General features: G+C 42.2%; 1 protein-coding gene across 2 annotated transcripts in view; it reads left to right on the top strand.

The window, feature by feature from the left end:
* Positions 1–12,603, top strand: part of MEGF10 (multiple EGF like domains 10) — a 180,653-nt gene that overhangs the window by 60,068 nt on the left and 107,982 nt on the right. The gene's annotated exons all lie outside the window — the stretch shown is intronic.

The following is a 12,603-nucleotide window of genomic DNA, read 5'->3' as shown; positions in this document are numbered from 1 at the left end:
TAAAAATTTGACACCACTTTGCTCTGTCCTAAGCTGCTGTTTCCCAGTTGTTGGGGTTGGCCTGGTTTCAAGTTATGTTTATACCATTTATACTGACCTCCCTGGAAGCAGTGCTTTCTTTAACTGACCAGTGCAAGTTTGGTTATTTTCAAATAAGTTGTATGAATGAGTTGTCCAGAACAGTGTAATAGGATTTTATTAAAAGATTCTCAGTGCCAAATATTTGACATCCTTTAAAAATGACAGAGTTTGGAATCTTGTCCTCCTGTTTAATTTTATGAACAAACCATATCTGGTGGTGATTTGTTGTCCAAGTCTCAGAAACATATATTATTGTCATATAGTATTATGAGCAGAGCTTATAATTTTGCTTCAACTTTCCATCTTAGTGCTTAGTTTCAAGTCCCTGTTCTTCTGCAGGCTATTATGACAGTATTCTGAGTGTATAGGCTGCTGTGAACATGCAGTGAGTAATCTCATTTTTAATCATATAATGGAAGAATGCTTATGGACGATGAGGCTGAATTAAGGATGTATAGGCATTATTGTCTAGCATTCCTAACTTTTGCTTGAGTTGGCAACATTCATATTGATTTTTGATGAAAGTCCTTGCTCGTATATTTCATTAAGCCTAATATATGAATACTTAAAAGTTTCATAATTGATTCTTCCCTGGCAAATTAACTATTGACTTTCACTACTTTTACCACTGCAGATATTTTATTATTCAGGTATAAAAATATCCTTCCATCAAATAAATGTAAGTCAGGAACCTTATCTGATCTTCATATATGAGATATACTTTTAATAGGGTTATGTCTTGTTTTGAACCCTGTTCCATAAAATACCACCCTGCTTAGAACGAGCTTCCAAATGCTTTGATGCAGATACACTTGGGAAAAATCTGTCCAGCAAATGACATTCTCATCATCAAATTGACACAGTTAGCTATGAAAGATAACCTGCTAAATTCTTAGATTATTATATACATCCAGTATTGTGTGAAGGAAATGCTGCCCTCTTTGGTTTCTGAGCATCTCAATAATGCCCTTGAATACAAGATGAGTTTAGCAGCCAAACTTAAGAGGCCCTGGCAATACCTACCTTCACATCTTCTTCTCCATAGAATTATAGAATTGTAAAAAATTAGGGTTGGAAGGGACCTCCGGTGGTAATCTAGTCCACCCCCCTGCTCAAAGCAGGACCAGCCCCAACTAGATCATTCCAGGCAGGGCTTTGTCAAGTCAGGCCTAAAAAACCTCCAAGAATGGAGATTCTACCCAGTGGTGGGCAAAATACAGCCCATGGGCCAGATCTGGCCAACCAGGCACTTCGTTCCTTGTTCTATCATCTGTCACCACTGAGAACAGTCTAGCTCCATCTTCTTTGTAACCACCCTTCAGGTAGTTCCTGACTGTTCCTAATCACCTTTTTTGCCAAGTGCTACCACTTACTGCCACTGCCAACATATTTTTTTCAATTTTTGTTGGAGGGAGACCAGAGCAATAGCATGATGTGGGGTGGGCGGGTGCCAGGACAGGGTGGGTGGGGCTACTGCTTGCTTACCTTCTCTTTATATTGATTAAATCTTTCTGCCTGCCTCACTGCTTGCTTCTGTGGCACATACTGGTAGACCTACTTTTGTAGAGCATCAGTGAAGTTTGATGCTTCTGGGGGGCAGAACTGACCCCCATTTTTTGCCACTAAAATAAGCATTTTTTTTTTTGCCCTTTGGAAGGTTTTGGTGGCAAAAAAAGGGCGAACATTCCCTTGGCGGCAGCAAACTCCATTGCCAGTGTAGAGAGCTATGATTCCCAGATCACCTTGCACTACATGAGACTGCCTGACTGTGCTTGCTGCTGTTTCTTTGCTTGCAAGCAAGAATATAGGCAGGGGGTATATAGGGGAGGGTGAGAAACTGCTGCCCAAGATGCCTTTTTTCTATGCTGCACCTCTGGACCAGAATCCATAGCAGTAGGATCTATGTTTGTCTGACATACCTGTAAAATACTATTTAAAACACCTTTGTTAACATTTTTGCTAGTGGTGGTTTTATTCTGCCCACTGATTCTGTGAAAAAGATACTTCATTCAAAAATAAAGTATTTTTTTTCTCTAAACTGAGATTGTAAAAGAAACTGTGTGAGACAAATACTAATCCTATTTTTTAATGTGTAATTGGATGCCACTCACTATATTCCTTAATATCCAATCACTCACTATAATTAGAGCACTAGGACTAACCCAGACATATCAGATATTCTCTGATAATCAGGATGGGAATAGGGATCATAGCTGAAAAAAAAAGCATTTTTAGTATTATTTCATGAGATGTGGAATTAAAATAATTTCTCACTCTTTCCCTTCCCCCCCAATCTATTGTTTTCCTTGAGACCACCCCAGAATAAATACATGGAGAAGAACTAGAATTTTGTTTTTGCTCAAGCTGAAGTATCTGAGTCAAAAAGCATTGTTCTATCAACACTGTTGCTCCTGCAGAGGTAAACGTCATGTTAGTATGACTAATGTGGAGGTAACTGCTCTGTGAGTGAATGCTGTGCAAGTCCAGAAGCCTTCTCCCTCCACTGTCTCTCTGCATCTCCTATCCAGATAGTAGTGCCTCTTATCCAGTAGTGATAGGACCTTTAGTGGAACAGCGTGTAGTCAGTATAAGGTTTTATGTACCTTTCCTTTCTCTTTACTCTCACCACCAACAGGAGGCTTTAGTGGTAAGTTCAGAAGATTGCAAGTGATCACCCCTGATGTCCCATCACTTCCTTTGCTTAAAGGTGTCATCCTCATGCCTTTCTGGGCTGACATCTCCATTTGACAGTTGTCTGGTACTAGTTCCAACAACTTAGGAGCTTCTGGGCTCTCCTTTGGTCAGCAGTTAGTCAGCAAGAGAGAACCTTCATTGGAGGTCAGGGTCGTGGAGGGGATTGGGCTGAGCACCTGGAAGTAGTTCTGTAGTCATGGTATGGATATGCCCACTGTTACTGCATTGTGGGCACAGAGCTTGGTCCACCTGTAGAAGTGGACTATGGCCTGGATGTGTACCTGCAGAGAAGGCAGGCCATGGTTTAGCTCTTTAGCCTCATTTACAGGTCCCCTGGTTGCTTAGAGATTTTTCCCTTTATGTTGCTCACCATTTATTTTCAGAGATTAATCCTTTAAAATAATAGACCAGAGGCGGGCAATTATTTTGGGTGGAGGGCTACTTAATGAAGTTTGGTGAGTGTTTGAGGGCCACATGGGTAGCCCTGCCCCTTGACAGTTGCCTTGCCCCCTAGTTGGCATCTTGGGACCTGCACCTAACCCCTGACCTTTGCCACCAGAAGTCCCTCCCCTTGCCCCAGAAATACTCTTTTTGGGAGGGGGGTTGCCATCTTAGAACCAGAAAAAACCAAACCATACACTGAAGGTCAAACACCTACTATAACATATTTTAATTTTATTACAAAAATATTTTGTAATAAAATTAAAATATGTTATAATTACAAAAATAATTTGTGTTTGCATACTCTATATAGAGGGGATTGCATAATAATTCAAAAATAAATTCTTAAGTCTTGTATATTGTGGTTGGAAGTGTATGTGTGCACGGCGGGCATGTGTGTGGTGGGGTTTGTGGGTGTGTGGGGGGTGTGAGAGGGTGTGACTATCTGTGGGAAGCATAGGGTATGTTGGGGGGGTCATATGTGAGAGGTTGTGGGGGCAGAGTGTGGGTATATGGCATTTGTGGGGTGTGGGGACCCCCCCACACACTTCCCCATGGTGCAGCAGCAGCAGCTGGGGTGCTTGGGGTACTCATGCCTGGCGCAGGCACTGGTGCCCAGTGGCACATAGCTCTGGCCAGCGCTGCGCTTTGCAGCAAGGAGCACATCCCCACCGGGCCACCTCTATCACCGGCACTCCCCGCCATGCACGCACAGCCCCTGCACTCATATGCCATGGGAGGGAAGCTCCATGTGCTGCAGCCGGCTGCCTTCCTTGCCCCCTGCTGTGCAGGTCCTGGGACTCTGTGGGGAAGCAGGAGTCGGGACTCCCTTCTACTTCCAGTGGACTCCTGGGACCTTGTGTGGCAGGGGGAAGGGAAGGCAGCCAGCTCCAGAGCATGGTGCTTCCCTTCTGTGGCACGTGAGTGAGGGGGAACACCAGCAATAGTGACAGCCCGGTAGGGCTGTGCTTCTCGCCCCTATGTGCAGTGCTGGCTGGAACCACATGCCACTAGGTGACAGTGCCTGCTCTGGGCACTGCCCTGACTGCCCCACCTGCTGCTGCTGCTGCTGCTGCTACCTGCCAGAACTGCATGCCATGGGGGCAGTGTAGGGGGGGTCCCCACATCTTCCCCACCCTCCCTCACACCCACAGATATGTCCACCTGAGCTCCTTGCTGCTGCCACATCCCTGGGTGCAAGCTAAGTGCTGCCACCAGTCCTACACTCTCTGTTCCTGCCCTGCTGCAGCTCTGCCCCAGCTGCTTCCTTACTTGCTCCCCAGAGCTCAGGGAGGCTGAGCGGGTCCCCTGGTAGCCGCAGCAGTGGCAGCAGCAGCCCCACTCAGAAGCTGCTGTTGGCTGGGCTGGGCCCTTCTGCCCACTAGGGAGGGAGTGAGGCACAATAGGATATGTTGGCAGAGAGTGTGTATATGTGGGTGCCTCACTCCCAATCTCATGGGTAGGAGGGCTGGGTGGGGTACAATTACTTGGTGGGTGCTGTGGGCCAGATGAAAGTACCTGGTGGGCTGGATTCGGTCCATGGGCTATATTTGGCCGCCCTTTCTGTTTTATTCTCTATACCAACCATATACATATTTGTTTCTCTCAAACCTTTCAGGACATCAATTAAAAGGGGACATCATATTAAAAGGGCACACTGTGTCAGGGATATGCTAAAAGAATAGGTGCACAATGTTTGCCAGGCACACATACTATGCTTTTCTTTGTTGGAAGCAATTTAGCTGAAAGAGTTTGTAACCCGGGCAGTACTCCAAGAGGTACCCCCTCTCCGAATGAAGGGATCAAAGCAGATGCACAAGCACTGTGGGAGGTGTAGAGACCCTCCTCCCCCTATAGAGCAGAGCCAGACCACCAATGGGGCCTTAACCATATACCTTTTAATGAGAGAACAGTACTGGGAACATAACAGGCATAAACCAGGAGATATAGGGGACACTACAACGCCCCGAGGGGGCAGGCTTCAATAAACGTTAGATGCTTACAATCATTGACAAAAGACAGGGTTAACAAAATATAAAACACAAACAGCACAACAAACAATACTGGTTGGTGAACTATAAAAGGCACAAAATACGAAATGTCAAATAACAAGGAATATAGGGCCTAGGTACCTGGAGGGGTCGGGAAAGGGGAAAACACAATGACCCCTTTCCACTGCAGCAAGGATTTCTCCCTGTTCATCTTTTGCCCCTTCAAAGCCCCGTCACAAGTTCAAATGGATATTTGTTAATCAGAAACATGAGCCCAACTCTAAGGTGGCTACTAAGTTGTTACTCAATTCTTTATAATGCAATTCCTTTGGAGCTGATTAAAAAAAAAACCTAATTAATGGTCTCAAAGGTTGGTAGATTGACATTTAGGTGAAATTTGCCTAAGTAAAAACTGAGTCACATTTTGGAGTCCTGATTCACTCTCTGGCTCATTTGTTCCCAAACGTAGTCCTACCCAAAGTGCTGCAAGCATTTTTATTCGAGTTACTTGTTTCAGATCTGGCTTTTAAAACAGGAAGCCAATATTAGAAGCTTCCAAAAAAGTGTGCATTACCTTATATTAAAGATAAAATCCTCTCCCCTATTTCACGATTATCTGTGGTGAATTCTTCTAGATCTTCTTTTGGCATTAGATAATTCTATGCACAGCTGTTTAAACACAGTCTGTAATGGCTTATGATTAAGTAACTTCGTATCACTTTCTTAATTACTGAGTGCAGATTCATAAGATGCCGTTCAGAAATTTTGATTCACCTTATTATGTTTCACAGTTCACAGCTGGCCTGATTCAGAAGTGGAGGTGTAAATCTAATGAAACATATAAGTTACATCAAGCAAGTATAATACTTTAGGCAGCGGAATTGGGGAGAGAACTACATTTTTACCACAGGTGGTTTACTATAGCATATCAGTGTATAAGTAGGTGTTTGAATTTTAATTTTCTGCGTTACTCACCTCCAGGCTGTCAATAATTCAGTTAGACCTGAAGACTGTACAAGACTTGGAATTGGTGGCAGTTCTAAAATGATTAGTGTTTGAAAATGGCAACTTGATTGGAAACTGTATTACATGCACCACACAACTAACATTAATGGTTTAATCCTATTTGTATGATTTCTGCATCCCACAATATTAGTCTGTGGTATGTCTGTAAATATGTTTGTAAAGAATTCGTCACACACTAGTTTCAATCATACTATTATAAAAAATTCTATGTAGTTAAGGTCTCTGCCACATGTTATACTTAAGACATGATTAACCAGTTAATCATGTCTTAAATTGTAACCCAGACACATGTTAAAGCAATTAATGGCATCATAAAACACAAAATAAGCCACATAGTTATTCCAGAAAAAAGTGTAATAACTTTGTGGTTTGTTCCTTTCAGACCTTTAATTGAACATGTGACTCCATGGCTGGGAGCCCTGTCAGCTGATCTGGGCTGCCAGCTCTGGGGCCGCACCATGCACTCCTGTGTCTGGGAGCTCCATCAGCTGATGGGGCTCTCTGCCATGGGGGTGCACCATGTGCATCTCCACGACTGGGAGCTTGGATCAACTGATGGGCCTCCCAGCTGTGGGAGCACATGCTATGTGTCCATGATGTCATATCCACATCATTATTCTGGGCTCCCCCTGCACCAGCAGTAAGGCATGATGGGATCTGAAACTTGATCCCACAATCACACTTCCTGTCATGCAAGTGTGTAGATCATGCATCACATCCCATTACTCCTTTACTTGCATGTCTGGCAGGAGCTTAACACACCTTTTCATTTTAATATCCTGTGTGACTTTGCGTATAACTTCCAGTCACTTCCCCACCCCCATATTTGCCAGAGCAGAAATCATTTCTGATCTAGTTAAGAACAGGAAAATATATGCATCCTTTCAGATCCGGAGACTGCTAATCCTAAAGACGCAGTCTCTCAGATATTTCCCCCTCACAGGAAGAAATATCCTTTCCCTCAGTTCCAAGCCATTACTGTTCTTCTTCCACTTAGGACTGGGGTTTTTCCTAGCTGTCAAACTAATTGTTTACTCCTTGGAAGTCATTATTATACTGTGCAATTCTGGCCCTAATATAACATATAAGAAATATATTTTATATCTATGGATCTACTTAAATCGCAGTTTCACAATTTTTGTGGAAACCATGAAAAATGGCGATCTCTGTGAAAAATGGCATTGGCCATGTTTTCCCAGGAAATCAACTAAAAAAGAAAACTTAATAAAAATAAAATGCTGGCTCTCCAATGGGAACTAGAGATCCTCGCTGCTGCTGTGGCCCACCTTCACAACCCCCCTGAGAAAGAAAGGTGTTGTCTGGTGGGGTGGCACAAAGGGCAGCAGTCAAGATGTCCTTTTTTTGCACTACTTACCGCTGATGCACATGCAGTTGCTGTGCTCACTGCAGTAGTGATGACAGCACACTTAAGAAGCTAAGCTTCTGACTTTATGGATTCAACAGTTAGCACAAGAGATGTCTTTTCCTTCCTTTTATTCCCATTCATCTGCTCAGTAGCAACAGTGGGACCAAATTAAGTACTCAATATGAAATGTTTTTGGACCATAAGGAACTTATGTAAAAAATGTTTGATATCCTTTCTCTATCTTTGCATGCATAGGATGTAATCCTGAATTTCCTATAAGCCTGAAACACCTGTCGACTTCAGTTTAACGTCTCAGAAATAACAGCGATGTGCATTTCCTTATGCATTTATGTATATAAGACACACATTTCCATTTGGAAATTTACATTTGTTGGGGGCTAGGGGACAGGATTTAATTTGAAATTTTAATTTATCTTTATTACAGCCTTTGGAAGAAATGGCATTTGTCATACAACATCCTTGATGTCAATGGACCTGATCCTGCATTTCTTGTGACCTTAAAGAGTGGCCAGTTGAGGAGTCTGGAGTATGCAAGGAATGCAGGAACAAGCCCCATAAATATTCTACCCCTGAGTTATTTAGTAGTAAGAGAATTCTTGTGAGCTTATCTCTGATCAATGTTACACTGCTGTAAAACTGAACTAGCACTCTGTTGAAATTAGTCTGGATTTATACTATTGAAACTGAGACGAGAATAGAGTCCTAATTTAGGAGATGCCTTCTGCATTGTACACTCCTGTTTCTTTTTAAAATACAGACCCAAACTTCTGTTTGCTATAGATTCAGTCAGTGCCTGATAGAATTTTCTTGTTTTCAGAGCAGAGTTTATATTATTTCATATGTTTGTGAAACTTGATAATTGTATGGGCAAGACTTTTGGCAGCTTAGCTTCAAGAGTGACAGAAGTAGAAATCACAGGGTATGTGTCCAGTAATAAAGCCAAAGCTTTTTGTCACAAATTTGCCTGGTGAGTCAGATAAAAACTCATCACAGTGTTAGGAATTCTTTGACTGTTGTCTCCTCAGGCTGAAGCTGGGTTGATTTGTCTTGCGTACCTTGTTTGGCTCATCCCCAAATCCAGGAGACTGACATTGATGATGTGTGGGTAGGCAGGCATACTAAACCCAGATTTCTGTATGATGTGCCTCAGGGTTGGGTCCCAGTTGTATCGATCCCACTACTGGTACTATAGAATACATAGAAATAACACCAACAAAAGTCTGATATCTGTACTGCTTTTACAAGTTAGTTAAGTAACTGCAGAGGAATCTTTTTTCTAGATTATTTTGCTAGTACCTTGAATTGCTGTATGGTTCATTGGTAAGTTTTATAGTAGATTTGGCTCAGGGAGCACTTCCAGCTCTTCTAATGCCTGAGGCAACCTTAATTTCAGACAAGAAATTTCAAAGATTCAGATAGTTCATATCTAGTTATAAGGCTGGTGATGTATTATTTAATTTCACTCTTTATGAATTAAACAAAGAAAACAGTGAGATTATATTAATATTTTCTATCAACTGGCGCTTTAAAAATACATTTTTCCATCATTGATTTCTAATGAAGATCATTTTAATTCACGTCTGAAAAAGGACTTACCAGCAATAATAGTTGAGAGAGGAAAAAAAAGGCTGTGAAACTATGAGGTCAACAGCCTGGGGCTCTTCAGTGATTTATGAGGCACGTCTTTATCAGACTGATCTCTGTGGGCTTCATTTTTCTTTATCATTCAAAGCTTACAGATGATCACTTGGGCTCTTCCTGCTTGGTTAGAAAAAAATCATTGGAATTACTGATTTTTTTGCCTAATGAAGTTATAGTTTTCCCAGCTCACTTGGCACAAGGTCAGTTTGCAAACAGCCCCTGAACTGTTTTCCTTAAGAGGTTCATCTCTGATTAGCATAAGTGATCAGATTCCTGTTGTGTTTGGAGATGTTACAGAGAGAATTACTGTACCATATATACTTCTTGAAAATTACAACTATTTACGATATTTGTTGGAATTGAAAATGACTTTTTTCCTTTTCCCCAATCAATGGGGGGGGGGAGGAAAAGCTTTTGTTTTGGATTCAGGTACTGGCAGGTGGCTGCTAGGGCCCCAGGTCTGGGTCCAGGGCAAACTAGAACTGAGCCACCACCAGCCCCAGTGAGGGGTGGCTTGTGCTGTGGGGAAGGTGGCATGCAGCAGAGGGAGTGCAGCAGAGACCACGTGGCAAGGTCGGGGAGACCCATGACCTGCAGCTCAGGGGGTGTATGGAGAAGACCCTGTAGCCTGCCTCCCGTGCTGCCTTCCCTCTCTTCCCTGATTACCTTTGGTTCTGGCTCCGGCTTTGGCTGCAGCCTTGATCCTGACCCAGCCCAGCTTGGAGCTCCCCCTGGGTGAGCTGGGGCTGGAGCTGCCACCACTGCTGTTGACTATCTTGGAGCCAGAGCCACCACAGAAGGTAAGCAGCCAAGGATAAGTGGCTGGGGTATGGAGGGCAGTTGGCTGAGGGGCAGCAAGTCGCCAGGGGGATGATGGGCAGGGGGCCAGGCAGCAGGGTGGGTAAGTGGCTGGTGGGGCAGGAGCAAGCACAGAGAACAAGGAGTTGGGTGGGCAAGGGGTGGGGTTTCTGCCTACCTGCCTCCTGAGCGCTGCTTTCTTTGTTGCAGTGATGGGGACAGGGGGAATGGACAATTTTAAGATAACTCACCAATACTTAGATTCTATACAGAGAAAATTATAAGTAAATTCATATTTTTCCCAAATAGAATCTAATTATTGGGGTCATCTTAAATTCAAAGTCATCTTGGGTTTGGAGAAAACATTTATCGTAATACAGATTGATATAATTTGAAATTGAAATTGTCAAGAGCGTGTGTTGCTGCCTGGGGACTCTTCCTTCCTTTGCATTCTCCTTTATCTGTTTTTCTTCACTAGGAACAGAAGTGCTAGATAGTGAGGTCAGTCATCAATGTTTGGAGTATTTTATTTCTTGCTAAAACTGATTGGAAATATTTCAAGATGTTTTTCATTAGGAAATGCTTGTTTCTTGAAGTGCCACGTTTTCCTGAGGAAACATTTTGGTGGAACCTGAATTGTGAAATCTTTCTGTGGTCAAGAATGGGATTTTTGGTCTGAACACATGCATGTGAAAAAGAAACCTCAGAATAGTCAGTAACTTTGGGCAATGGTCTAGTGGCTACAGCACTCACTTGGGATGTTGGAGATATTCTGTGTTCCAGTCCCTATTCCATTTGTCTATTTTGAGGCAGAACTCTCTCTCACTGGCTTCCTCTGTCCTCCCTTCTTTTGTTTCATGCAAAAATAAAAAATCGGAATGAAGAAATGATATGGAAATAGCAAAAAAAATTTTACAGGCTGGGAGAACTGTTCTGTGCCTAGCTTTGTGTATTATTCCTGACTCTTTCAGAGTACCAATAATGGGTTGGTCTCTGAGAAGGATTAGGTCCCTGGACTAAGGACTTGACTAGATAATGTTAGATATCCGGGAGGGCGGGATTTCGTATTGACTTGTCAGCCACTATGATTGACAACAGCTTAATGTCACATACTGCAAAATGCTGTCTTGTCTGCATTTTCCCTTTTTTGTCCACAAAGATCTCTCTTAATTTCATTTCCATGGAGCTCCCTTGTCTAGTAGCGTCATGGTTTTATGACAGTCCTAATTATCCCCCTCTTCCAGGGCTGGCAACCTCTGGCCCATGGAGCCACTGAATCCATCTCATAGACGCAAAGCTTCAGCATGCCAAGAAGTGGCAGCAGCAGACAAATCCTAGTATCTGCCTACCTCTGACCTGAGCTGGGTCATTCTAGCCCACAGCCTGAGAAGATTCCTGACCAGTGCCTGATATCGGTCTTCTTTATGCTGCTCCCTCTCTGGTCTGCCTTCCATTAGCTTCTTGGCTTCTTTTTTCCCTGTGCAAACCATGCTAACAAAACATGCTTCTTCCAGCAGCTGGACCACTTTTAATTCTTCATCAGTAATAATTGTATGATGCTATATACCTTCAAAAAGCTTTGGAAGTGCTAACATTAATTCTCACCATAACCTGTGATGTGGGTGTGCAAGCATTATATATCTCATTTTTATAGATGAGGAAATTGAAAAAGAAAGATTGAGTTTTGTCCAAGAGGGTAGAATGTGTGCGTCATAGGCAGGATATAGCTTTCCACTCCTATGCTCCAAAGATTGGATGAACTCTCCTCCAAATTTGGCAGCAGGATGGACTAATAAAAAGGGAAAAAACAATTTTGGAAAAATTTAAAAATGTTTTATGCCAAAGCAGAATGATTTTGTGAAATTGAATTTGGACATGAAACATGTCTTGATTATTTTCATATTTTCACTTTGTTTTTAAGCCTTTTCTCTCTTTCTTCTTTTTGTTTTGCTGCCAAATTCAATAGAAGGATTTCCAGGACTATTGTTCGCTTTCTAATTTTCCTTCTTTCTCTCTTTCTTTTTTTCTTTTTGTAATCAGTAAATTTTCAAATTTACTGATTTTCATGTGTTGAGGAAGTTTTGAAAGAATAGAATGAAAGTTGGAGAAATTTAAACTTTCATGCAATGATAATAAAGATGATGACGTAGTAAAGGATAGCAGGAGGAGAAAGGAGGAAATAAACTGAAAACAGTTTTGACATTCTGCATTTTCTGTTGCAGTGGAAAACTGGAAGCTTTCCCCAAAAGTTTATAGCTAGAGAAAAGCAGCCCCTAATTATTTAAAGAAAAAGAAAAAAATTCAACCTGCTTCCTGCAACATGATAATTGTAGGATAATTCTGAATGTTTACATTCTCTATGTCTCTAGTGGTCATAGTTTTGCTGTTCTGCTTCTGAGTCATGCAGCCACTCATAAAAATGAATATTAAATTACTGTTGTGTTGTCATATATCGTTTGCTGTGTAAAGGAAATCATGCTTTACTTTCTGTTTCAGGAAACACTTGTGTATGTTTCTTTTTTCATTTAAGTTTCAAATATCTTC

The sequence above is a fragment of the Alligator mississippiensis genome, chromosome 3 (assembly GCF_030867095.1).
Source record: "Alligator mississippiensis isolate rAllMis1 chromosome 3, rAllMis1, whole genome shotgun sequence".
NCBI lineage: Eukaryota > Metazoa > Chordata > Crocodylia > Alligatoridae > Alligator > Alligator mississippiensis.
Note: the sequence above shows the minus strand (reverse complement) of the source record. Positions and strands in the feature narration are given on the sequence as shown.